This window comes from Danio rerio, chromosome 17 (assembly GCF_049306965.1).
Source record: "Danio rerio strain Tuebingen ecotype United States chromosome 17, GRCz12tu, whole genome shotgun sequence".
Classification (NCBI taxonomy): domain Eukaryota; kingdom Metazoa; phylum Chordata; class Actinopteri; order Cypriniformes; family Danionidae; genus Danio; species Danio rerio.
In genome coordinates this window covers 46,926,012-46,952,943 of record NC_133192.1, presented here as the reverse complement: position 1 = coordinate 46,952,943, position 26,932 = coordinate 46,926,012, and positions in this window count along the sequence as shown.

Sequence of the window (26,932 nt, the reverse complement as noted above, 5' to 3'; positions counted from 1 at the left end):
GTCCAATTCAGAATGTAATAAAACCAGATCCAGCCATAAAATGCATCATTCTTTTTTGTTTTAGATAACATTTCATGCACTGTTAAACATGTTAAAGCAAGTTGCAAGTGAAAATCTATGTCTCTGACTGAGTTTGCATTACTGTGATTTGACCTCTCTGATGGCTGAGATAAGCTCATTTTCAACGTCCAATTCAGAATGTAATAAAACCTGATCCAGCTATAAAATGCATCATTCTTTTTTGTTTTAGACAACATTTCATGCACTGTTAAACATGTTAAAGCAAGTTGCAAGTGAAAATCTATGTCTCTGACTGAGTTTGCATTACTGTGATTTGACCTCTCTGCTGGCTGAGATAAGCTCATTTTCAACGTCCAATTCAGAATGTAATAAAACCTGATCCAGCCATAAAATGCATCATTCTTTTTTGTTTTAGACAACATTTCATGCACTGTTAAACATGTTAAAGCAAGTTGCAAGTGAAAATCTATGTCTCTGACTGAGTTTGCATTACTGTGATTTGACCTCTCTGCTGGCTGAGATAAGCTCATTTTCAACGTCCAATTCAGAATGTAATAAAACCTGATCCAGCTATAAAATGCATCATTCTTTTTTGTTTTAGATAACATTTCATGCACTGTTAAACATGTTAAAGCAAGTTGCAAGTGAAAATCTATGTCTCTGACTGAGTTTGCATTACTGTGATTTGACCTCTCTGCTGGCTGAGATAAGCTCATTTTCAACGTCCAATTCAGAATGTAATAAAACCTGATCCAGCCATAAATTGCATCATTCTTTTTTGTTTTAGACAACATTTCATGCACTGTTAAACATGTTAAAGCAAGTTGGAAGTGAAAATCTATGTCTCTGACTGAGTTTGCATTACTGTGATTTGACCTCTCTGCTGGCTGAGATAAGCTCATTTTCAACGTCCAATTCAGAATGTAATAAAACCAGATCCAGCCATAAAATGCATCATTCTTTTTTGTTTTAGATAACATTTCATGCACTGTTAAACATGTTAAAGCAAGTTGCAAGTGAAAATCTATGTCTCTGACTGAGTTTGCATTACTGTGATTTGACCTCTCTGCTGGCTGAGATAAGCTCATTTTCAACGTCCAATTCAGAATGTAATAAAACCTGATCCAGCTATAAAATGCATCATTCTTTTTTGTTTTAGACAACATTTCATGCACTGTTAAACATGTTAAAGCAAGTTGCAAGTGAAAATCTATGTCTCTGACTAAGTTTGCATTACTGTGATTTGACCTCTCTGCTGGCTGAGATAAGCTCATTTTCAACGTCCAATTCAGAATGTAATAAAACCAGATCCAGCCATAAAATGCATCATTCTTTTTTGTTTTAGACAACATTTCATGCACTGTTAAACATGTTAAAGCAAGTTGCAAGTGAAAATCTATGTCTCTGACTGAGTTTGCATTACTGTGATTTGACCTCTCTGCTGGCTGAGATAAGCTCATTTTCAACGTCCAATTCAGAATGTAATAAAACCAGATCCAGCCATAAAATGCATCATTCTTTTTTGTTTTAGATAACATTTCATGCACTGTTAAACATGTTAAAGCAAGTTGCAAGTGAAAATCTATGTCTCTGACTGAGTTTGCATTACTGTGATTTGACCTCTCTGATGGCTGAGATAAGCTCATTTTCAACGTCCAATTCAGAATGTAATAAAACCTGATCCAGCCATAAAATGCATCATTCTTTTTTGTTTTAGACAACATTTCATGCACTGTTAAACATGTTAAAGCAAGTTGCAAGTGAAAATCTATGTCTCTGACTGAGTTTGCATTACTGTGATTTGACCTCTCTGCTGGCTGAGATAAGCTCATTTTCAACGTCCAATTCAGAATGTAATAAAACCTGATCCAGCCATAAAATGCATCATTCTTTTTTGTTTTAGACAACATTTCATGCACTGTTAAACATGTTAAAGCAAGTTGCAAGTGAAAATCTATGTCTCTGACTGAGTTTGCATTACTGTGATTTGACCTCTCTGCTGGCTGAGATAAGCTCATTTTCAACGTCCAATTCAGAATGTAATAAAACCTGATCCAGCTATAAAATGCATCATTCTTTTTTGTTTTAGATAACATTTCATGCACTGTTAAACATGTTAAAGCAAGTTGCAAGTGAAAATCTATGTCTCTGACTGAGTTTGCATTACTGTGATTTGACCTCTCTGCTGGCTGAGATAAGCTCATTTTCAACGTCCAATTCAGAATGTAATAAAACCTGATCCAGCCATAAATTGCATCATTCTTTTTTGTTTTAGACAACATTTCATGCACTGTTAAACATGTTAAAGCAAGTTGGAAGTGAAAATCTATGTCTCTGACTGAGTTTGCATTACTGTGATTTGACCTCTCTGCTGGCTGAGATAAGCTCATTTTCAACGTCCAATTCAGAATGTAATAAAACCAGATCCAGCCATAAAATGCATCATTCTTTTTTGTTTTAGATAACATTTCATGCACTGTTAAACATGTTAAAGCAAGTTGCAAGTGAAAATCTATGTCTCTGACTGAGTTTGCATTACTGTGATTTGACCTCTCTGCTGGCTGAGATAAGCTCATTTTCAACGTCCAATTCAGAATGTAATAAAACCTGATCCAGCTATAAAATGCATCATTCTTTTTTGTTTTAGACAACATTTCATGCACTGTTAAACATGTTAAAGCAAGTTGCAAGTGAAAATCTATGTCTCTGACTGAGTTTGCATTACTGTAATTTGACCTCTCTGCTGGCTGAGATAAGCTCATTTTCAACGTCCATTTCAGAAAGTGATAAAACCAGATCCAGCCATAAATTGCATCATTCTTTTTTAATTTAGACAACATTTCATGCACTGTTAAACATGTTAAAGCAAGTTGCAAGTGAAAATCTATGTCTCTGACTAAGTTTGCATTACTGTGATTTGACCTCTCTGCTGGCTGAGATAAGCTCATTTTCAACGTCCAATTCAGAATGTGATAAAACCTGATCCAGCTATAAAATGCATCATTCTTTTTTGTTTTAGACAACATTTCATGCACTGTTAAACATGTTAAAGCAAGTTGGAAGTGAAAATCTATGTCTCTGACTGAGTTTGCATTACTGTGATTTGACCTCTCTGCTGGCTGAGATAAGGTCATTTTCAACGTCCAATTCAGAATGTAATAAAACCAGATCCAGCCGTAAAATGCATCATTCTTTTTTGTTTAAGACAACATTTCATGCACTGTTAAACATGTTAAAGCAAGTTGCAAGTGAAAATCTATGTCTCTGACTGAGTTTGCATTACTGTGATTTGACCTCTCTGCTGGCTGAGAAAAGCTCATTTTCAACGTCCAATTCAGAATGTGATAAAAACAGTCCAGCCATAAAATGCATCATTCTTTTTTGTTTTAGACAACATTTCATGCACTGTTAAACATGTTAAAGCAAGTTGCAAGTGAAAATCTATGTCTGTGACTGAGTTTGCATTACTGTGATTTGACCTCTCTGCTGGCTGAGATAAGCTCATTTTCAACGTCCAATTCAGAATGTAATAAAACCTGATCCAGCCATAAAATGCATCATTCTTTTTTGTTTTAGACAACATTTCATGCACTGTTAAACATGTTAAAGCAAGTTGCAAGTGAAAATCTATGTCTCTGACTGAGTTTGCATTACTGTGATTTGACCTCTCTGCTGGCTGAGATAAGCTCATTTTCAACGTCCAATTCATTATGTAATAAAACCTGATCCAGCTATAAAATGCATCATTCTTTTTTGTTTTAGACAACATTTCATGCACTGTTAAACATGTTAAAGCAAGTTGCAAGTGAAAATCTATGTCTCTGACTGAGTTTGCATTACTGTGATTTGACCTCTCTGCTGGCTGAGATAAGCTCATTTTCAACGTCCAATTCAGAATGTAATAAAACCTGATCCAGCTATAAAATGCATCATTCTTTTTTGTTTTAGACAACATTTCATGCACTGTTAAACATGTTAAAGCAAGTAGCAAGTGAAAATCTATGTCTCTGACTGAGTTTGCATTACTGTGATTTGACCTCTCTGCTGGCTGAGATAAGCTCATTTTCAACGTCCAATTCAGAATGTATTAAAACCAGATCCAGCCATAAAATGCATCATTCTTTTTTGTTTTAGACAACATTTCATGCACTGTTAAACATGTTAAAGCAAGTTGCAAGTGAAAATCTATGTCTCTGACTGAGTTTGCATTACTGTGATTTGACCTCTCTGCTGGCTGAGATAAGCTCATTTTCAACGTCCAATTCAGAATGTGATAAAACCGGATCCAGCTATAAAATGCATCATTCTTTTTTGTTTTAGACAACATTTCATGCACTGTTAAACATGTTAAAGCAAGTTGCAAGTGAAAATCTATGTCTCTGACTGAGTTTGCATTACTGTGATTTGACCTCTCTGCTGGCTGAGATAAGCTCATTTTCAACGTCCAATTCAGAATGTAATAAAACCAGATCCAGCCATAAAATGCATCATTCTTTTTTGTTTTAGACAACATTTCATGCACTGTTAAACATGTTAAAGCAAGTTGCAAGTGAAAATCTATGTCTCTGACTGAGTTTGCATTACTGTGAGTTGACCTCTCTGCTGGCTGAGATAAGCTCATTTTCAACGTCCAATTCAGAATGTAATAAAACCTGATCCAGCTATAAAATGCATCATTCTTTTTTGTTTTAGACAACATTTCATGCACTGTTAAACATGTTAAAGCAAGTTGCAAGTGAAAATCTATGTCTCTGACTGAGTTTGCATTACTGTGATTTGACCTCTCTGCTGGCTGAGATAAGCTCATTTTCAACGTCCAATTCAGAATGTAATAAAACCTGATCCAGCTATAAAATGCATCATTCTTTTTTGTTTTAGACAACATTTCATGCACTGTTAAACATGTTAAAGCAAGTAGCAAGTGAAAATCTATGTCTCTGACTGAGTTTGCATTACTGTGATTTGACCTCTCTGCTGGCTGAGATAAGCTCATTTTCAACGTCCAATTCAGAATGTAATAAAACCAGATCCAGCCATAAAATGCATCATTCTTTTTTGTTTTAGACAACATTTCATGCACTGTTAAACATGTTAAAGCAAGTTGCAAGTGAAAATCTATGTCTCTGACTGAGTTTGCATTACTGTGATTTGACCTCTCTGCTGGCTGAGATAAGCTCATTTTCAACGTCCAATTCAGAATGTAATAAAACCTGATCCAGCTATAAAATGCATCATTCTTTTTTGTTTTAGACAACATTTCATGCACTGTTAAACATGTTAAAGCAAGTTGCAAGTGAAAATCTATGTCTCTGACTGAGTTTGCATTACTGTGATTTGACCTCTCTGCTGGCTGAGATAAGCTCATTTTCAACGTCCAATTCAGAATGTAATAAAACCAGATCCAGCCATAAAATGCATCATTCTTTTTTGTTTTAGATAACATTTCATGCACTGTTAAACATGTTAAAGCAAGTTGCAAGTGAAAATCTATGTCTCTGACTGAGTTTGCATTACTGTGATTTGACCTCTCTGCTGGCTGAGATAAGCTCATTTTCAACGTCCAATACAGAATGTGATAAAACCGGATCCAGCCATAAAATGCATCATTCTTTTTTGTTTTAGACAACATTTCATGCACTGTTAAACATGTTAAAGCAAGTTGCAAGTGAAAATCTATGTCTCTGACTGAGTTTGCATTACTGTGATTTGACCTCTCTGCTGGCTGAGATAAGCTCATTTTCAACGTCCAATTCAGAATGTAATAAAACCAGATCCAGCCATAAAATGCATCATTCTTTTTTGTTTTAGACAACATTTCATGCACTGTTAAACATGTTAAAGCAAGTTGCAAGTGAAAATCTATGTCTCTGACTGAGTTTGCATTACTGTGATTTGACCTCTCTGCTGGCTGAGATAAGCTCATTTTCAACGTCCAATTCATTATGTAATAAAACCTGATCCAGCTATAAAATGCATCATTCTTTTTTGTTTTAGACAACATTTCATGCACTGTTAAACATGTTAAAGCAAGTTGCAAGTGAAAATCTATGTCTCTGACTGAGTTTGCATTACTGTGATTTGACCTCTCTGCTGGCTGAGATAAGCTCATTTTCAACGTCCAATTCAGAATGTAATAAAACCTGATCCAGCTATAAAATGCATCATTCTTTTTTGTTTTAGACAACATTTCATGCACTGTTAAACATGTTAAAGCAAGTAGCAAGTGAAAATCTATGTCTCTGACTGAGTTTGCATTACTGTGATTTGACCTCTCTGCTGGCTGAGATAAGCTCATTTTCAACGTCCAATTCAGAATGTATTAAAACCAGATCCAGCCATAAAATGCATCATTCTTTTTTGTTTTAGACAACATTTCATGCACTGTTAAACATGTTAAAGCAAGTTGCAAGTGAAAATCTATGTCTCTGACTGAGTTTGCATTACTGTGATTTGACCTCTCTGCTGGCTGAGATAAGCTCATTTTCAACGTCCAATTCAGAATGTAATAAAACCTGATCCAGCTATAAAATGCATCATTCTTTTTTGTTTTAGACAACATTTCATGCACTGTTAAACATGTTAAAGCAAGTTGCAAGTGAAAATCTATGTCTCTGACTGAGTTTGCATTACTGTGATTTGACCTCTCTGCTGGCTGAGATAAGCTCATTTTCAACGTCCAATTCAGAATGTAATAAAACCAGATCCAGCCATAAAATGCATCATTCTTTTTTGTTTTAGATAACATTTCATGCACTGTTAAACATGTTAAAGCAAGTAGCAAGTGAAAATCTATGTCTCTGACTGAGTTTGCATTACTGTGATTTGACCTCTCTGCTGGCTGAGATAAGCTCATTTTCAACGTCCAATTCAGAATGTAATAAAACCAGATCCAGCCATAAAATGCATCATTCTTTTTTGTTTTAGACAACATTTCATGCACTGTTAAACATGTTAAAGCAAGTTGCAAGTGAAAATCTATGTCTCTGACTGAGTTTGCATTACTGTGATTTGACCTCTCTGCTGGCTGAGATAAGCTCATTTTCAACGTCTAATTCAGAATGTAATAAAACCTGATCCAGCTATAAAATGCATCATTCTTTTTTGTTTTAGATAACATTTCATGCACTGTTAAACATGTTAAAGCAAGTTGCAAGTAAAAATCTATGTCTCTGACTGAGTTTGCATTACTGTGATTTGACCTCTCTGCTGGCTGAGATAAGCTCATTTTCAACGTCCATTTCAGAAAGTGATAAAACCAGATCCAGCCATAAAATGCATCATTCTTTTTTAATTTAGACAACATTTCATGCACTGTTAAACATGTTAAAGCAAGTTGCAAGTGAAAATCTATGTCTCTGACTGAGTTTGCATTACTGTGATTTGACCTCTCTGCTGGCTGAGATAAGCTCATTTTCAACGTCCAATTCAGAATGTAATAAAACCTGATCCAGCCATAAAATGCATCATTCTTTTTTGTTTTAGATAACATTTCATGCACTGTTAAACATGTTAAAGCAAGTTGCAAGTGAAAATCTATGTCTCTGACTGAGTTTGCATTACTGTGATTTGACCTCTCTGCTGGCTGAGATAAGCTCATTTTCAACGTCCAATTCAGAATGTAATAAAACCTGATCCAGCCATAAAATGCATCATTCTTTTTTGTTTTAGACAACATTTCATGCACTGTTAAACATGTTAAAGCAAGTTGGAAGTGAAAATCTATGTCTCTGACTGAGTTTGCATTACTGTGATTTGACCTCTCTGCTGGCTGAGATAAGCTCATTTTCAACGTCCAATTCAGAATGTAATAAAACCAGATCCAGCCATAAAATGCATCATTCTTTTATGTTTTAGATAACATTTCATGCACTGTTAAACATGTTAAAGCAAGTTGCAAGTGAAAATCTATGTCTCTGACTGAGTTTGCATTACTGTGATTTGACCTCTCTGCTGGCTGAGATAAGTTCATTTTCAACGTCCAATTCAGAATGTAATAAAACCTGATCCAGCTATAAAATGCATCATTCTTTTTTGTTTTAGACAACATTTCATGCACTGTTAAACATGTTAAAGCAAGTTGCAAGTGAAAATCTATGTCTCTGACTGAGTTTGCATTACTGTGATTTGACCTCTCTGCTGGCTGAGATAAGCTCATTTTCAACGTCCAATTCAGAATGTAATAAAACCAGATCCAGCCATAAAATGCATCATTCTTTTTTGTTTTAGACAACATTTCATGCACTGTTAAACATGTTAAAGCAAGTTGCAAGTGAAAATCTATGTCTCTGACTGAGTTTGCATTACTGTGATTTGACCTCTCTGCTGGCTGAGATAAGCTCATTTTCAACGTCCAATTCAGAATGTAATAAAACCAGATCCAGCCATAAAATGCATCATTCTTTTTTGTTTTAGATAACATTTCATGCACTGTTAAACATGTTAAAGCAAGTTGCAAGTGAAAATCTATGTCTCTGACTGAGTTTGCATTACTGTGATTTGACCTCTCTGCTGGCTGAGATAAGCTCATTTTCAACGTCCAATTCAGAATGTAATAAAACCTGATCCAGCCATAAAATGCATCATTCTTTTTTGTTTTAGACAACATTTCATGCACTGTTAAACATGTTAAAGCAAGTTGCAAGTGAAAATTTATGTCTCTGACTGAGTTTGCATTACTGTGATTTGACCTCTCTGCTGGCTGAGATAAGCTCATTTTCAACGTCCAATTCAGAATGTAATAAAACCAGATCCAGCCATAAAATGCATCATTCTTTTTTGTTTTAGATAACATTTCATGCACTGTTAAACATGTTAAAGCAAGTTGCAAGTGAAAATCTATGTCTCTGACTGAGTTTGCATTACTGTGATTTGACCTCTCTGCTGGCTGAGATAAGCTCATTTTCAACGTCCAATTCAGAATGTAATAAAACCTGATCCAGCCATAAATTGCATCATTCTTTTTTGTTTTAGACAACATTTCATGCACTGTTAAACATGTTAAAGCAAGTTGGAAGTGAAAATCTATGTCTCTGACTGAGTTTGCATTACTGTGATTTGACCTCTCTGCTGGCTGAGATAAGCTCATTTTCAACGTCCAATTCAGAATGTAATAAAACCAGATCCAGCCATAAAATGCATCATTCTTTTTTGTTTTAGATAACATTTCATGCACTGTTAAACATGTTAAAGCAAGTTGCAAGTGAAAATCTATGTCTCTGACTGAGTTTGCATTACTGTGATTTGACCTCTCTGCTGGCTGAGATAAGCTCATTTTCAACGTCCTATTCAGAATGTAATAAAACCTGATCCAGCTATAAAATGCATCATTCTTTTTTGTTTTAGACAACATTTCATGCACTGTTAAACATGTTAAAGCAAGTTGCAAGTGAAAATCTATGTCTCTGACTGAGTTTGCATTACTGTAATTTGACCTCTCTGCTGGCTGAGATAAGCTCATTTTCAACGTCCATTTCAGAAAGTGATAAAACCAGATCCAGCCATAAAATGCATCATTCTTTTTTAATTTAGACAACATTTCATGCACTGTTAAACATGTTAAAGCAAGTTGCAAGTGAAAATCTATGTCTCTGACTGAGTTTGCATTACTGTGATTTGACCTCTCTGCTGGCTGAGATAAGCTCATTTTCAACGTCCAATTCAGAATGTAATAAAACCTGATCCAGCCATAAATTGCTTCATTCTTTTTTGTTTTAGACAACATTTCATGCACTGTTAAACATGTTAAAGCAAGTTGGAAGTGAAAATCTATGTCTCTGACTGAGTTTGCATTACTGTGATTTGACCTCTCTGCTGGCTGAGATAAGCTCATTTTCAACGTCCAATTCAGAATGTAATAAAACCAGATCCAGCCATAAAATGCATCATTCTTTTTTGTTTTAGATAACATTTCATGCACTGTTAAACATGTTAAAGCAAGTTGCAAGTGAAAATCTATGTCTCTGACTGAGTTTGCATTACTGTGATTTGACCGCTCTGCTGGCTGAGATAAGCTCATTTTCAACGTCCAATTCAGAATGTAATAAAACCTGATCCAGCTATAAAATGCATCATTCTTTTTTGTTTTAGACAACATTTCATGCACTGTTAAACATGTTAAAGCAAGTTGCAAGTGAAAATCTATGTCTCTGACTGAGTTTGCATTACTCTAATTTGACCTCTCTGCTGGCTGAGATAAGCTCATTTTCAACGTCCATTTCAGAAAGTGATAAAACCAGATCCAGCCATAAAATGCATCATTCTTTTTTAATTTAGACAACATTTCATGCACTGTTAAACATGTTAAAGCAAGTTGCAAGTGAAAATCTATGTCTCTGACTAAGTTTGCATTACTGTGATTTGACCTCTCTGCTGGCTGAGATAAGCTCATTTTCAACGTCCAATTCAGAATGTGATAAAACCTGATCCAGCTATAAAATGCATCATTCTTTTTTGTTTTAGACAACATTTCATGCACTGTTAAACATGTTAAAGCAAGTTGGAAGTGAAAATCTATGTCTCTGACTGAGTTTGCATTACTGTGATTTGACCTCTCTGCTGGCTGAGATAAGCTCATTTTCAACGTCCAATTCAGAATGTGATAAAACCAGATCCAGCCATAAAATGCATCATTCTTTTTTAATTTAGACAACATTTCATGCACTGTTAAACATGTTAAAGCAAGTTGCAAGTGAAAATCTATGTCTCTGACTGAGTTTGCATTACTGTGATTTGACCTCTCTGCTGGCTGAGATAAGCTCATTTTCAACGTCCAATTCAGAATGTAATAAAACCTGATCCAGCTATAAAATGCATCATTCTTTTTTGTTTTAGACAACATTTCATGCACTGTTAAACATGTTAAAGCAAGTTGCAAGTGAAAATCTATGTCTCTGACTGAGTTTGCATTACTGTGATTTGACCTCTCTGCTGGCTGAGATAAGCTCATTTTCAACGTCCAATTCAGAATGTAATAAAACCAGATCCAGCCATAAAATGCATCATTCTTTTTTGTTTTAGACAACATTTCATGCACTGTTAAACATGTTAAAGCAAGTTGCAAGTGAAAATCTATGTCTCTGACTGAGTTTGCATTACTGTGATTTGACCTCTCTGCTGGCTGAGATAAGCTCATTTTCAACGTCCAATTCAGAATGTAATAAAACCTGATCCAGCTATAAAATGCATCATTCTTTTTTGTTTTAGACAACATTTCATGCACTGTTAAACATGTTAAAGCAAGTTGCAAGTGAAAATCTATGTCTCTGACTGAGTTTGCATTACTTTGATTTGACCTCTCTGCTGGCTGAGATAAGCTCATTTTCAACGTCCAATTCAGAATGTGATAAAAACAGATCCAGCCATAAAATGCATCATTCTTTTTTGTTTTAGACAACATTTCATGCACTGTTAAACATGTTAAAGCAAGTTGCAAGTGAAAATCTATGTCTCTGACTGAGTTTGCATTACTGTGATTTGACCTCTCTGCTGGCTGAGATAAGCTCATTTTCAACGTCCAATTCAGAATGTAATAAAACCTGATCCAGCCATAAAATGCATAATTCTTTTTTGTTTTAGACAACATTTCATGCACTGTTAAACATGTTAAAGCAAGTTGCAAGTGAAAATCTATGTCTCTGACTGAGTTTGCATTACTGTGATTTGACCTCTCTGCTGGCTGAGATAAGCTCATTTTCAACGTCCAATTCAGAATGTAATAAAACCTGATCCAGCTATAAAATGCATCATTCTTTTTTGTTTTAGACAACATTTCATGCACTGTTAAACATGTTAAAGCAAGTTGCAAGTGAAAATCTATGTCTCTGACTGAGTTTGCGTTACTGTGATTTGACCTCTCTGCTGGCTGAGATAAGCTCATTTTCAACGTCCAATTCAGAATGTAATAAAACCAGATCCAGCCATAAAATGCATCATTCTTTTTTGTTTTAGATAACATTTCATGCACTGTTAAACATGTTAAAGCAAGTTGCAAGTGAAAATCTATGTCTCTGACTGAGTTTGCATTACTGTGATTTGACCTCTCTGCTGGCTGAGATAAGCTCATTTTCAACGTCCAATTCAGAATGTGATAAAACCGGATCCAGCCATAAAATGCATCATTCTTTTTTGTTTTAGACAACATTTCATGCACTGTTAAACATGTTAAAGCAAGTTGCAAGTGAAAATCTATGTCTCTGACTGAGTTTGCATTACTGTGATTTGACCTCTCTGCTGGCTGAGATAAGCTCATTTTCAACGTCCAATTCAGAATGTAATAAAAGCAGATCCAGCCATAAAATGCATCATTCTTTTTTGTTTTAGACAACATTTCATGCACTGTTAAACATGTTAAAGCAAGTTGCAAGTGAAAATCTATGTCTCTGACTGAGTTTGCATTACTGTGATTTGACCTCTCTGCTGGCTGAGATAAGCTCATTTTCAACGTCCAATTCAGAATGTAATAAAACCTGATCCAGCTATAAAATGCATCATTCTTTTTTGTTTTAGACAACATTTCATGCACTGTTAAACATGTTAAAGCAAGTTGCAAGTGAAAATCTATGTCTCTGACTGAGTTTGCATTACTCTAATTTGACCTCTCTGCTGGCTGAGATAAGCTCATTTTCAACGTCCATTTCAGAAAGTGATAAAACCAGATCCAGCCATAAAATGCATCATTCTTTTTTAATTTAGACAACATTTCATGCACTGTTAAACATGTTAAAGCAAGTTGCAAGTGAAAATCTATGTCTCTGACTAAGTTTGCATTACTGTGATTTGACCTCTCTGCTGGCTGAGATAAGCTCATTTTCAACGTCCAATTCAGAAAGTGATAAAAACAGATCCAGCCATAAAATGCATCATTCTTTTTTGTTTTAGACAACATTTCATACACTGTTAAACATGTTAAAGCAAGTTGCAAGTGAAAATCTATGTCTCTGACTGAGTTTGCATTACTGTGATTTGACCTCTCTGCTGGCTGAGATAAGCTCATTTTCAACGTCCAATTCAGAATGTGATAAAACCTGATCCAGCTATAAAATGCATCATTCTTTTTTGTTTTAGACAACATTTCATGCACTGTTAAACATGTTAAAGCAAGTTGCAAGTGAAAATCTATGTCTCTGACTGAGTTTGCATTACTGTGATTTGACCTCTCTGCTGGCTGAGATAAGCTCATTTTCAACGTCCAATTCAGAATGTGATAAAAACAGTCCAGCCATAAAATGCATCATTCTTTTTTGTTTTAGACAACATTTCATGCACTGTTAAACATGTTAAAGCAAGTTGCAAGTGAAAATCTATGTCTCTGACTGAGTTTGCATTACTGTGATTTGACCTCTCTGCTGGCTGAGATAAGCTCATTTTCAACGTCCAATTCAGAATGTAATAAAACCTGATCCAGCCATAAAATGCATCATTCTTTTTTGTTTTAGACAACATTTCATGCACTGTTAAACATGTTAAAGCAAGTTGCAAGTGAAAATCTATGTCTCTGACTGAGTTTGCATTACTGTGATTTGACCTCTCTGCTGGCTGAGATAAGCTCATTTTCAACGTCCAATACAGAATGTGATAAAACCGGATCCAGCCATAAAATGCATCATTCTTTTTTGTTTTAGACAACATTTCATGCACTGTTAAACATGTTAAAGCAAGTTGCAAGTGAAAATCTATGTCTCTGACTGAGTTTGCATTACTGTGATTTGACCTCTCTGCTGGCTGAGATAAGCTCATTTTCAACGTCCAATTCAGAATGTAATAAAACCTGATCCAGCCATAAAATGCATCATTCTTTTTTGTTTTAGACAACATTTCATGCACTGTTAAACATGTTAAAGCAAGTTGCAAGTGAAAATCTATGTCTCTGACTGAGTTTGCATTACTGTGATTTGACCTCTCTGCTGGCTGAGATAAGCTCATTTTCAACGTCCAATTCAGAATGTAATAAAACCTGATCCAGCTATAAAATGCATCATTCTTTTTTGTTTTAGACAACATTTCATGCACTGTTAAACATGTTAAAGCAAGTTGCAAGTGAAAATCTATGTCTCTGACTGAGTTTGCATTACTGTGATTTGACCTCTCTGCTGGCTGAGATAAGCTCATTTTCAACGTCCAATTCAGAATGTAATAAAACCAGATCCAGCCATAAAATGCATCATTCTTTTTTGTTTTAGATAACATTTCATGCACTGTTAAACATGTTAAAGCAAGTTGCAAGTGAAAATCTATGTCTCTGACTGAGTTTGCATTACTGTGATTTGACCTCTCTGCTGGCTGAGATAAGCTCATTTTCAACGTCCAATTCAGAATGTAATAAAACCTGATCCAGCTATAAAATGCATCATTCTTTTTTGTTTTAGATAACATTTCATGCACTGTTAAACATGTTAAAGCAAGTTGCAAGTGAAAATCTATGTCTCTGACTGAGTTTGCATTACTGTGATTTGACCTCTCTGCTGGCTGAGATAAGCTCATTTTCAACGTCCAATTCAGAATGTAATAAAACCAGATCCAGCCATAAAATGCATCATTCTTTTTTGTTTTAGATAACATTTCATGCACTGTTAAACATGTTAAAGCAAGTTGCAAGTGAAAATCTATGTCTCTGACTGAGTTTGCATTACTGTGATTTGACCTCTCTGCTGGCTGAGATAAGCTCATTTTCAACGTCCAATTCAGAATGTAATAAAACCAGATCCAGCCGTAAAATGCATCATTCTTTTTTGTTTTAGACAACATTTCATGCACTGTTAAACATGTTAAAGCAAGTTGCAAGTGAAAATCTATGTCTCTGACTGAGTTTGCATTACTGTGATTTAACCTCTCTGCTGGCTGAGATAAGCTCATTTTCAACGTCCAATTCAGAATGTAATAAAACCTGATCCAGCTATAAAATGCATCATTTTTTTTTGTTTTAGACAACATTTCATGCACTGTTAAACATGTTAAAGCAATTTGCAAGTGAAAATCTATGTCTCTGACTGAGTTTGCATTACTGTGATTTGACCTCTCTGCTGGCTGAGATAAGCTCATTTTCAACGTCCAATTCAGAATGTAATAAAACCAGATCCAGCCGTAAAATGCATCATTCTTTTTTGTTTTAGACAACATTTCATGCACTGTTAAACATGTTAAAGCAAGTTGCAAGTGAAAATCTATGTCTCTGACTGAGTTTGCATTACTGTGATTTGACCTCTCTGCTGGCTGAGATAAGCTCATTTTCAACGTCCAATTCAGAATGTAATAAAACCAGATCCAGCCATAAAATGCATAATTCTTTTTTGTTTTAGATAACATTTCATGCACTGTTAAACATGTTAAAGCAAGTTGCAAGTGAAAATCTATGTCTCTGACTGAGTTTGCATTACTGTAATTTGACCTCTCTGCTGGCTGAGATAAGCTCATTTTCAACGTCCATTTCAGAAAGTGATAAAACCAGATCCAGCCATAAAATGCATCATTCTTTTTTAATTTAGACAACATTTCATGCACTGTTAAACATGTTAAAGCAAGTTGCAAGTGAAAATCTATGTCTCTGACTAAGTTTGCATTACTGTGATTTGACCTCTCTGCTGGCTGAGATAAGCTCATTTTCAACGTCCAATTCAGAAAGTGATAAAAACAGATCCAGCCATAAAATGCATCATTCTTTTTTGTTTTAGACAACATTTCATACACTGTTAAACATGTTAAAGCAAGTTGCAAGTGAAAATCTATGTCTCTGACTGAGTTTGCATTACTGTGATTTGACCTCTCTGCTGGCTGAGATAAGCTCATTTTCAACGTCCAATTCAGAATGTGATAAAACCAGATCCAGCCATAAAATGCATCATTCTTTTTTAATTTAGACAACATTTCATGCACTGTTAAACATGTTAAAGCAAGTTGCAAGTGAAAATCTATGTCTCTGACTGAGTTTGCATTACTGTGATTTGACCTCTCTGCTGGCTGAGATAAGCTCATTTTCAACGTCCAATTCAGAATGTAATAAAACCTGATCCAGCTATAAAATGCATCATTCTTTTTTGTTTTAGACAACATTTCATGCACTGTTAAACATGTTAAAGCAAGTTGCAAGTGAAAATCTATGTCTCTGACTGAGTTTGCATTACTGTGATTTGACCTCTCTGCTGGCTGAGATAAGCTCATTTTCAACGTCCAATTCAGAATGTAATAAAACCAGATCCAGCCATAAAATGCATCATTCTTTTTTGTTTTAGACAACATTTCATGCACTGTTAAACATGTTAAAGCAAGTTGCAAGTGAAAATCTATGTCTCTGACTGAGTTTGCATTACTGTGATTTGACCTCTCTGCTGGCTGAGATAAGCTCATTTTCAACGTCCAATTCAGAATGTAATAAAACCTGATCCAGCTATAAAATGCATCATTCTTTTTTGTTTTAGACAACATTTCATGCACTGTTAAACATGTTAAAGCAAGTTGCAAGTGAAAATCTATGTCTCTGACTGAGTTTGCATTACTTTGATTTGACCTCTCTGCTGGCTGAGATAAGCTCATTTTCAACGTCCAATTCAGAATGTGATAAAAACAGATCCAGCCATAAAATGCATCATTCTTTTTTGTTTTAGACAACATTTCATGCACTGTTAAACATGTTAAAGCAAGTTGCAAGTGAAAATCTATGTCTCTGACTGAGTTTGCATTACTGTGATTTGACCTCTCTGCTGGCTGAGATAAGCTCATTTTCAACGTCCAATTCAGAATGTAATAAAACCTGATCCAGCCATAAAATGCATAATTCTTTTTTGTTTTAGACAACATTTCATGCACTGTTAAACATGTTAAAGCAAGTTGCAAGTGAAAATCTATGTCTCTGACTGAGTTTGCATTACTGTGATTTGACCTCTCTGCTGGCTGAGATAAGCTCATTTTCAACGTCCAATTCAGAATGTAATAAAACCTGATCCAGCTATAAAATGCATCATTCTTTTTTGTTTTAGACAACATTTCATGCACTGTTAAACATGTTAAAGCAAGTTGCAAGTGAAAATCTATGTCTCTGACTGAGTTTGCGTTACTGTGATTTGACCTCTCTGCTGGCTGAGATAAGCTCATTTTCAACGTCCAATTCAGAATGTAATAAAACCAGATCCAGCCATAAAATGCATCATTCTTTTTTGTTTTAGATAACATTTCATGCACTGTTAAACATGTTAAAGCAAGTTGCAAGTGAAAATCTATGTCTCTGACTGAGTTTGCATTACTGTGATTTGACCTCTCTGCTGGCTGAGATAAGCTCATTTTCAACGTCCAATTCAGAATGTGATAAAACCGGATCCAGCCATAAAATGCATCATTCTTTTTTGTTTTAGACAACATTTCATGCACTGTTAAACATGTTAAAGCAAGTTGCAAGTGAAAATCTATGTCTCTGACTGAGTTTGCATTACTGTGATTTGACCTCTCTGCTGGCTGAGATAAGCTCATTTTCAACGTCCAATTCAGAATGTAATAAAAGCAGATCCAGCCATAAAATGCATCATTCTTTTTTGTTTTAGACAACATTTCATGCACTGTTAAACATGTTAAAGCAAGTTGCAAGTGAAAATCTATGTCTCTGACTGAGTTTGCATTACTGTGATTTGACCTCTCTGCTGGCTGAGATAAGCTCATTTTCAACGTCCAATTCAGAATGTAATAAAACCTGATCCAGCTATAAAATGCATCATTCTTTTTTGTTTTAGACAACATTTCATGCACTGTTAAACATGTTAAAGCAAGTTGCAAGTGAAAATCTATGTCTCTGACTGAGTTTGCATTACTCTAATTTGACCTCTCTGCTGGCTGAGATAAGCTCATTTTCAACGTCCATTTCAGAAAGTGATAAAACCAGATCCAGCCATAAAATGCATCATTCTTTTTTAATTTAGACAACATTTCATGCACTGTTAAACATGTTAAAGCAAGTTGCAAGTGAAAATCTATGTCTCTGACTAAGTTTGCATTACTGTGATTTGACCTCTCTGCTGGCTGAGATAAGCTCATTTTCAACGTCCAATTCAGAAAGTGATAAAAACAGATCCAGCCATAAAATGCATCATTCTTTTTTGTTTTAGACAACATTTCATACACTGTTAAACATGTTAAAGCAAGTTGCAAGTGAAAATCTATGTCTCTGACTGAGTTTGCATTACTGTGATTTGACCTCTCTGCTGGCTGAGATAAGCTCATTTTCAACGTCCAATTCAGAATGTGATAAAACCTGATCCAGCTATAAAATGCATCATTCTTTTTTGTTTTAGACAACATTTCATGCACTGTTAAACATGTTAAAGCAAGTTGCAAGTGAAAATCTATGTCTCTGACTGAGTTTGCATTACTGTGATTTGACCTCTCTGCTGGCTGAGATAAGCTCATTTTCAACGTCCAATTCAGAATGTGATAAAAACAGTCCAGCCATAAAATGCATCATTCTTTTTTGTTTTAGACAACATTTCATGCACTGTTAAACATGTTAAAGCAAGTTGCAAGTGAAAATCTATGTCTCTGACTGAGTTTGCATTACTGTGATTTGACCTCTCTGCTGGCTGAGATAAGCTCATTTTCAACGTCCAATTCAGAATGTAATAAAACCTGATCCAGCCATAAAATGCATCATTCTTTTTTGTTTTAGACAACATTTCATGCACTGTTAAACATGTTAAAGCAAGTTGCAAGTGAAAATCTATGTCTCTGACTGAGTTTGCATTACTGTGATTTGACCTCTCTGCTGGCTGAGATAAGCTCATTTTCAACGTCCAATACAGAATGTGATAAAACCGGATCCAGCCATAAAATGCATCATTCTTTTTTGTTTTAGACAACATTTCATGCACTGTTAAACATGTTAAAGCAAGTTGCAAGTGAAAATCTATGTCTCTGACTGAGTTTGCATTACTGTGATTTGACCTCTCTGCTGGCTGAGATAAGCTCATTTTCAACGTCCAATTCAGAATGTAATAAAACCTGATCCAGCCATAAAATGCATCATTCTTTTTTGTTTTAGACAACATTTCATGCACTGTTAAACATGTTAAAGCAAGTTGCAAGTGAAAATCTATGTCTCTGACTGAGTTTGCATTACTGTGATTTGACCTCTCTGCTGGCTGAGATAAGCTCATTTTCAACGTCCAATTCAGAATGTAATAAAACCTGATCCAGCTATAAAATGCATCATTCTTTTTTGTTTTAGACAACATTTCATGCACTGTTAAACATGTTAAAGCAAGTTGCAAGTGAAAATCTATGTCTCTGACTGAGTTTGCATTACTGTGATTTGACCTCTCTGCTGGCTGAGATAAGCTCATTTTCAACGTCCAATTCAGAATGTAATAAAACCAGATCCAGCCATAAAATGCATCATTCTTTTTTGTTTTAGATAACATTTCATGCACTGTTAAACATGTTAAAGCAAGTTGCAAGTGAAAATCTATGTCTCTGACTGAGTTTGCATTACTGTGATTTGACCTCTCTGCTGGCTGAGATAAGCTCATTTTCAACGTCCAATTCAGAATGTAATAAAACCTGATCCAGCTATAAAATGCATCATTCTTTTTTGTTTTAGATAACATTTCATGCACTGTTAAACATGTTAAAGCAAGTTGCAAGTGAAAATCTATGTCTCTGACTGAGTTTGCATTACTGTGATTTGACCTCTCTGCTGGCTGAGATAAGCTCATTTTCAACGTCCAATTCAGAATGTAATAAAACCAGATCCAGCCATAAAATGCATCATTCTTTTTTGTTTTAGATAACATTTCATGCACTGTTAAACATGTTAAAGCAAGTTGCAAGTGAAAATCTATGTCTCTGACTGAGTTTGCATTACTGTGATTTGACCTCTCTGCTGGCTGAGATAAGCTCATTTTCAACGTCCAATTCAGAATGTAATAAAACCAGATCCAGCCGTAAAATGCATCATTCTTTTTTGTTTTAGACAACATTTCATGCACTGTTAAACATGTTAAAGCAAGTTGCAAGTGAAAATCTATGTCTCTGACTGAGTTTGCATTACTGTGATTTAACCTCTCTGCTGGCTGAGATAAGCTCATTTTCAACGTCCAATTCAGAATGTAATAAAACCTGATCCAGCTATAAAATGCATCATTTTTTTTTGTTTTAGACAACATTTCATGCACTGTTAAACATGTTAAAGCAATTTGCAAGTGAAAATCTATGTCTCTGACTGAGTTTGCATTACTGTGATTTGACCTCTCTGCTGGCTGAGATAAGCTCATTTTCAACGTCCAATTCAGAATGTAATAAAACCAGATCCAGCCGTAAAATGCATCATTCTTTTTTGTTTTAGACAACATTTCATGCACTGTTAAACATGTTAAAGCAAGTTGCAAGTGAAAATCTATGTCTCTGACTGAGTTTGCATTACTGTGATTTGACCTCTCTGCTGGCTGAGATAAGCTCATTTTCAACGTCCAATTCAGAATGTAATAAAACCAGATCCAGCCATAAAATGCATCATTCTTTTTTGTTTTAGATAACATTTCATGCACTGTTAAACATGTTAAAGCAAGTTGCAAGTGAAAATCTATGTCTCTGACTGAGTTTGCATTACTGTAATTTGACCTCTCTGCTGGCTGAGATAAGCTCATTTTCAACGTCCATTTCAGAAAGTGATAAAACCAGATCCAGCCATAAAATGCATCATTCTTTTTTAATTTAGACAACATTTCATGCACTGTTAAACATGTTAAAGCAAGTTGCAAGTGAAAATCTATGTCTCTGACTAAGTTTGCATTACTGTGATTTGACCTCTCTGCTGGCTGAGATAAGCTCATTTTCAACGTCCAATTCAGAAAGTGATAAAAACAGATCCAGCCATAAAATGCATCATTCTTTTTTGTTTTAGACAACATTTCATACACTGTTAAACATGTTAAAGCAAGTTGCAAGTGAAAATCTATGTCTCTGACTGAGTTTGCATTACTGTGATTTGACCTCTCTGCTGGCTGAGATAAGCTCATTTTCAACGTCCAATTCAGAATGTAATAAAACCAGATCCAGCCATAAAATGCATCATTCTTTTTTGTTTTAGATAACATTTCATGCACTGTTAAACATGTTAAAGCAAGTTGCAAGTGAAAATCTATGTCTCTGACTGAGTTTGCATTACTGTGATTTGACCTCTCTGCTGGCTGAGATAAGCTCATTTTCAACGTCCAATTCAGAATGTAATAAAACCTGATCCAGCTATAAAATGCATCATTCTTTTTTGTTTTAGACAACATTTCATGCACTGTTAAACATGTTAAAGCAAGTTGCAAGTGAAAATCTATGTCTCTGACTGAGTTTGCATTACTGTGATTTGACCTCTCTGCTGGCTGAGATAAGCTCATTTTCAACGTCCAATTCAGAATGTAATAAAACCAGATCCAGCCATAAAATGCATCATTCTTTTTTGTTTTAGATAACATTTCATGCACTGTTAAACATGTTAAAGCAAGTTGCAATTGAAAATCTATGTCTCTGACTGAGTTTGCATTACTGTGATTTGACCTCTCTGCTGGCTGAGATAAGCTCATTTTCAACGTCCAATTCAGAATGTAATAAAACCAGATCCAGCCGTAAAATGCATCATTCTTTTTTGTTTTAGACAACATTTCATGCACTGTTAAACATGTTAAAGCAAGTTGCAAGTGAAAATCTATGTCTCTGACTGAGTTTGCATTACTGTGATTTGACCTCTCTGCTGGCTGAGATAAGCTCATTTTCAACGTCCAATTCAGAATGTAATAAAACCAGATCCAGCCATAAAATGCATCATTCTTTTTTGTTTTAGATAACATTTCATGCACTGTTAAACATGTTAAAGCAAGTTGCAAGTGAAAATCTATGTCTCTGACTGAGTTTGCATTACTGTGATTTGACCTCTCTGCTGGCTGAGATAAGCTCATTTTCAACGTCCAATTCAGAATGTAATAAAACCAGATCCAGCCATAAAATGCATCATTCTTTTTTGTTTTAGACAACATTTCATGCACTGTTAAACATGTTAAAGCAAGTTGCAAGTGAAAATCTATGTCTCTGACTGAGTTTGCATTACTGTGATTTGACCTCTCTGCTGGCTGAGATAAGCTCATTTTCAACGTCCAATTCAGAATGTAATAAAACCTGATCCAGCTATAAAATGCATCATTCTTTTTTGTTTTAGACAACATTTCATGCACTGTTAAACATGTTAAAGCAAGTTGCAAGTGAAAATCTATGTCTCTGACTGAGTTTGCATTACTGTGATTTGACCTCTCTGCTGGCTGAGATAAGCTCATTTTCAACGTCCAATTCAGAATGTAATAAAACCAGATCCAGCCATAAAATGCATCATTCTTTTTTGTTTTAGATAACATTTCATGCACTGTTAAACATGTTAAAGCAAGTTGCAAGTGAAAATCTATGTCTCTGACTGAGTTTGCATTACTGTGATTTGACCTCTCTGCTGGCTGAGATAAGCTCATTTTCAACGTCCAATTCAGAATGTAATAAAACCAGATCCAGCCGTAAAATGCATCATTCTTTTTTGTTTTAGACAACATTTCATGCACTGTTAAACATGTTAAAGCAAGTTGCAAGTGAAAATCTATGTCTCTGACTGAGTTTGCATTACTGTGATTTGACCTCTCTGCTGGCTGAGATAAGCTCATTTTCAACGTCCAATTCAGAATGTAATAAAACCAGATCCAGCCATAAAATGCATCATTCTTTTTTGTTTTAGATAACATTTCATGCACTGTTAAACATGTTAAAGCAAGTTGCAAGTGAAAATCTATGTCTCTGACTGAGTTTGCATTACTGTGATTTGACCTCTCTGCTGGCTGAGATAAGCTCATTTTCAACGTCCAATTCAGAATGTAATAAAACCAGATCCAGCCATAAAATGCATCATTCTTTTTTGTTTTAGACAACATTTCATGCACTGTTAAACATGTTAAAGCAAGTTGCAAGTGAAAATCTATGTCTCTGACTGAGTTTGCATTACTGTGATTTGACCTCTCTGCTGGCTGAGATAAGCTCATTTTCAACGTCCAATTCAGAATGTAATAAAACCTGATCCAGCTATAAAATGCATCATTCTTTTTTGTTTTAGACAACATTTCATGCACTGTTAAACATGTTAAAGCAAGTTGCAAGTGAAAATCTATGTCTCTGACTGAGTTTGCATTACTGTGATTTGACCTCTCTGCTGGCTGAGATAAGCTCATTTTCAACGTCCAATTCAGAATGTAATAAAACCTGATCCAGCTATAAAATGCATCATTCTTTTTTGTTTTAGACAACATTTCATAAACTGTTAAACATGATAAAGCAAGTTGCAAGTGAAAATCTATGTCTCTGACTGAGTTTGCATTACTGTGATTTGACCTCTCTGCTGGCTGAGATAAGCTCATTTTCAACGTCCAATTCAGAATGTAATAAAACCTGATCCAGCTATAAAATGCATCATTCTTTTTTGTTTTAGACAACATTTCATGCACTGTTAAACATGTTAAAGCAAGTTGCAAGTGAAAATCTATGTCTCTGACTGAGTTTGCATTACTGTGATTTGACCTCTCTGCTGGCTGAGATAAGCTCATTTTCAACGTCCAATTCAGAATGTGATAAAACCGGATCCAGCTATAAAATGCATCATTCTTTTTTGTTTTAGACAACATTTCATGCACTGTTAAACATGTTAAAGCAAGTTGCAAGTGAAAATCTATGTCTCTGACTGAGTTTGCATTACTGTGATTTGACCTCTCTGCTGGCTGAGATAAGCTCATTTTCAACGTCCAATTCAGAATGTAATAAAACCAGATCCAGCCATAAAATGCATCATTCTTTTTTGTTTTAGACAACATTTCATGCACTGTTAAACATGTTAAAGCAAGTTGCAAGTGAAAATCTATGTCTCTGACTGAGTTTGCATTACTGTGATTTGACCTCTCTGCTGGCTGAGATAAGCTCATTTTCAACGTCCAATTCAGAATGTAATAAAACCTGATCCAGCTATAAAATGCATCATTCTTTTTTGTTTTAGACAACATTTCATGCACTGTTAAACATGTTAAAGCAAGTTGCAAGTGAAAATCTATGTCTCTGACTGAGTTTGCATTACTGTGATTTGACCTCTCTGCTGGCTGAGATAAGCTCATTTTCAACGTCCAATTCAGAATGTAATAAAACCTGATCCAGCTATAAAATGCATCATTCTTTTTTGTTTTAGACAACATTTCATGCACTGTTAAACATGTTAAAGCAAGTAGCAAGTGAAAATCTATGTCTCTGACTGAGTTTGCATTACTGTGATTTGACCTCTCTGCTGGCTGAGATAAGCTCATTTTCAACGTCCAATTCAGAATGTAATAAAACCAGATCCAGCCATAAAATGCATCATTCTTTTTTGTTGTAGACAACATTTCATGCACTGTTAAACATGTTAAAGCAAGTTGCAAGTGAAAATCTATGTCTCTGACTGAGTTTGCATTACTGTGATTTGACCTCTCTGCTGGCTGAGATAAGCTCATTTTCAACGTCCAATTCAGAATGTAATAAAACCTGATCCAGCTATAAAATGCATCATTCTTTTTTGTTTTAGACAACATTTCATGCACTGTTAAACATGTTAAAGCAAGTTGCAAGTGAAAATCTATGTCTCTGACTGAGTTTGCATTACTGTGATTTGACCTCTCTGCTGGCTGAGATAAGCTCATTTTCAACGTCCAATTCAGAATGTAATAAAACCTGATCCAGCCATAAAATGCATCATTCTTTTTTGTTTTAGACAACATTTCATGCACTGTTAAACATGTTAAAGCAAGTTGCAAGTGAAAATCTATGTCTCTGACTGAGTTTGCATTACTGTGATTTGACCTCTCTGCTGGCTGAGATAAGCTCATTTTCAACGTCCAATTCAGAATGTGATAAAAACAGTCCAGCCATAAAATGCATCATTCTTTTTTGTTTTAGACAACATTTCATGCACTGTTAAACATGTTAAAGCAAGTTGCAAGTGAAAATCTATGTCTCTGACTGAGTTTGCATTACTGTGATTTGACCTCTCTGCTGGCTGAGATAAGCTCATTTTCAACGTCCAATTCAGAATGTAATAAAACCTGATCCAGCCATAAAATGCATCATTCTTTTTTGTTTTAGACAACATTTCATGCACTGTTAAACATGTTAAAGCAAGTTGCAAGTGAAAATCTATGTCTCTGACTGAGTTTGCATTACTGTGATTTGACCTCTCTGCTGGCTGAGATAAGCTCATTTTCAACGTCCAATTCAGAATGTAATAAAACCTGATCCAGCTATAAAATGCATCATTCTTTTTTGTTTTAGACAACATTTCATGCACTGTTAAACATGTTAAAGCAAGTTGCAAGTGAAAATCTATGTCTCTGACTGAGTTTGCATTACTGTGATTTGACCTCTCTGCTGGCTGAGATAAGCTCATTTTCAACGTCCAATTCAGAATGTAATAAAACCAGATCCAGCCATAAAATGCATCATTCTTTTTTGTTTTAGATAACATTTCATGCACTGTTAAACATGTTAAAGCAAGTTGCAAGTGAAAATCTATGTCTCTGACTGAGTTTGCATTACTGTGATTTGACCTCTCTGCTGGCTGAGATAAGCTCATTTTCAACGTCCAATTCAGAATGTAATAAAACCAGATCCAGCCGTAAAATGCATCATTCTTTTTTGTTTTAGACAACATTTCATGCACTGTTAAACATGTTAAAGCAAGTTGCAAGTGAAAATCTATGTCTCTGACTGAGTTTGCATTACTGTGATTTGACCTCTCTGCTGGCTGAGATAAGCTCATTTTCAACGTCCAATTCAGAATGTAATAAAACCAGATCCAGCCATAAAATGCATCATTCTTTTTTGTTTTAGATAACATTTCATGCACTGTTAAACATGTTAAAGCAAGTTGCAAGTGAAAATCTATGTCTCTGACTGAGTTTGCATTACTGTGATTTGACCTCTCTGCTGGCTGAGATAAGCTCATTTTCAACGTCCAATTCAGAATGTAATAAAACCAGATCCAGCCATAAAATGCATCATTCTTTTTTATTTTAGACAACATTTCATGCACTGTTAAACATGTTAAAGCAAGTTGCAAGTGAAAATCTATGTCTCTGACTGAGTTTGCATTACTGTGATTTGACCTCTCTGCTGGCTGAGATAAGCTCATTTTCAACGTCCAATTCAGAATGTAATAAAACCTGATCCAGCTATAAAATGCATCATTCTTTTTTGTTTTAGACAACATTTCATGCACTGTTAAACATGTTAAAGCAAGTTGCAAGTGAAAATCTATGTCTCTGACTGAGTTTGCATTACTGTGATTTGACCTCTCTGCTGGCTGAGATAAGCTCATTTTCAACGTCCAATTCAGAATGTAATAAAACCTGATCCAGCTATAAAATGCATCATTCTTTTTTGTTTTAGACAACATTTCATGCACTGTTAAACATGATAAAGCAAGTTGCAAGTGAAAATCTATGTCTCTGACTGAGTTTGCATTACTGTGATTTGACCTCTCTGCTGGCTGAGATAAGCTCATTTTCAACGTCCAATTCAGAATGTAATAAAACCTGATCCAGCTATAAAATGCATCATTCTTTTTTGTTTTAGACAACATTTCATGCACTGTTAAACATGTTAAAGCAAGTTGCAAGTGAAAATCTATGTCTCTGACTGAGTTTGCATTACTGTGATTTGACCTCTCTGCTGGCTGAGATAAGCTCATTTTCAACGTCCAATTCAGAATGTGATAAAACCGGATCCAGCTATAAAATGCATCATTCTTTTTTGTTTTAGACAACATTTCATGCACTGTTAAACATGTTAAAGCAAGTTACAAGTGAAAATCTATGTCTCTGACTGAGTTTGCATTACTGTGATTTGA